This window comes from Terrapene carolina, unplaced genomic scaffold (assembly GCF_002925995.2).
Source record: "Terrapene carolina triunguis isolate 2854851 unplaced genomic scaffold, T_m_triunguis-2.0 Scaffold90, whole genome shotgun sequence".
Lineage (NCBI taxonomy): Eukaryota > Metazoa > Chordata > Testudines > Emydidae > Terrapene > Terrapene triunguis.
In genome coordinates, this window is record NW_020664441.1 from 1,645,622 (window position 1) to 1,647,849 (window position 2,228).

A 2,228-nucleotide genomic window follows, 5' to 3' on the forward strand; every position below is an offset into this window, starting at 1 on the left:
TTTTTTTTTTTTTTTTTTTTTTTTTTTTTTGGTTTTGGCTGCTTGGGGCGGCCAAAACCCTGGAGCCGGCCCTGTTATGGAGACAAGTCCTTAGTTAAGAGCCAGCATGAAGTCAAATCTCTTCAGAAAGAGAAATCTCTTCATGCTTTAATCTAAGCCAGGCGTGCAGCACAAATAAGGAAACAAAGCAATAAGGGAATGGAGAGTAGTTTCTTCTACACAGCAGCAGCCCTGTCCATAGGAGACTGCTCTCTCTGTATCTGCTACAAAAATCATAGAATATCAGTGTTGGAAGGTCATCTAGTCTAACCCCCTGCTCAAAGCAGGACTAATCCCCAGACAGATTTTTACCCCAGTTCTCTAAACAGCCCCCTCAAGGATTGAGCACACAACCCTGGGTTTAGCAGGCCAATGCTCAAACCACTGAGCTATCCTTCCCACTTCAATGAGCTAGCTGCCTTTCCTGGAGGTCCAGAGAGCACTCCTCCAAGTACCAGCTACTAACCTCTAGGAGGGTGTTGCCTTATTTTGTTTGAGAAGCAGGGGAACTGAGACCATTTTGGGTCCTGAAAGGAAAGTACACTGTGCATATGACATGCATGTGTGCACCTGTGCTTGTACACATTTTGTCTCCAGATGTGTTGTTGTTGGGGGGGCACATCTGGGATTTCTGGTTCTAAAAGTGTGAGCCTTCGCTACTTGAGCTAAGAGACCCAGCTCAAGTCAAGGTTGGAATAGGTTCATCAACCTTGGTCCCAGTCAATGCTAGAGAGGGACAGAGCGACATGCTGAGTGGCTGGGATACACGTGTGTACTGGTGGGTACGTGTGGGTTGATATGTGCATGTGCACACATCTTATGAGCTTGTGTAAAATAAATAAATAAAGATATCCCATCTCCTAGAACTGGAAGGGACCTTGAAAGGTCATTGAGTCCAGCCCCCTACCTTCACTAGCAGGACCAAGTACTGATTTTGCCCTAGATCTTTAAGTGGCCCCCTTAAGGATTGAACTCACAACCCTGGGTTTAGCAGGCCAATGCTCAAACCACTGAGCTATTCCCCCGTATATGTGGGCCCTGTTAGGGCACCTTCCCCTAAGAACATTTTTATGCCACTTGGTGCCACCTCTGATGCATTCCAAAGGCAAAGATGCAATTTTGAGAGATACCCGCACAAGCCACAAGGATGAGGCTTGTTTGGCAGGGCTGGCGCAGAGCAGGGATGAGCTACCGGTACAGCAGAGGCAGGCAACCACCCCAACCCACCCATCATGAGATACCTCTGGCAGCCATCATTGGTCTGGGGAGTGGGGTATGAGAGCTGACTATAGTGTGTGTGGAAGGACAAGGGAGAGTCAGTAGAGCAGGCTTCTACAGTGGGCTGGAGAATGTGTTTACGTAGGGGGGGGGGTGTAATATTGACTGACCAAAGTGGGCAACTTCTCTACCTTTGCTCCTGCCCAAACTCTCTTGGCCCTCCCTGGCAGGGACATGGGTTAAGGAGCATGATGGGGTGGGCTTATTTCCCCACTGGGGAGGAAAGGTTAGATCACTTCCTAGGGACAAGAAGTCCCTTGGAGCTCTCACATAGACTTGTGTGAGTGGGGATGGGGTGGGGGTTCTTGGCTCTCAGGGGCTGTTTCCTGTTGATGTCAGTTTAGCCAGAGCTCCCCTCCCTGAAAGCCCCCTCCATACCTATTTATCAACACATTGCAGAGCCAATTTACCAAACGTATTTCCTTTAATTTGCCATATGTGTTTTTCCATTGGATGCGTTTAGCAAATGTTAAATGTGCAATAAAAGCAGGGGACGTGAATTGTGTTTACCTGCTCTGGTGGAGTGGAAATGATATGGAGATCTTCCTCTGCCCCCTCGCAGATGGCTCCAGAACTCATTCAAGCAGGGCACAGAAATCCCACCCTGGCTTTACCAGGATTAAGAAAGTCTGTGCTAGTGTCAAGACTATAAGATGATGGCCTCTGTAAATTCATCAGCAGGAAAAGAACTGAACTGGATTTCTGTGCTGCCTGGAGTGGGCTCCGGGTGCCCCCGGGGAGAAGAACCAGAGTTGGATTTCTGTGCCCATGGGGTGGGCTCCGGGTACCCCCAGGGAGAAGAACCGGAGTAGGGTTTCTGTGCCCCCTGGAGAGGACTCTGGGTGCCCCTGGGGAGAAGAACTGGAGTTGGATTTCTGTGCCCCTGGGGCAAGCTCTGGGTGCCTCTAGGG

At 49.6% G+C, this 2,228-nt stretch overlaps 1 protein-coding gene across 1 annotated transcript in view; it reads left to right on the top strand.

Moving 5' to 3' along the window:
- The window catches only part of SYT7 (synaptotagmin 7), a 220,207-nt gene that overhangs the window by 53,283 nt on the left and 164,696 nt on the right, over positions 1-2,228 (top strand). The window lies entirely within an intron of this gene.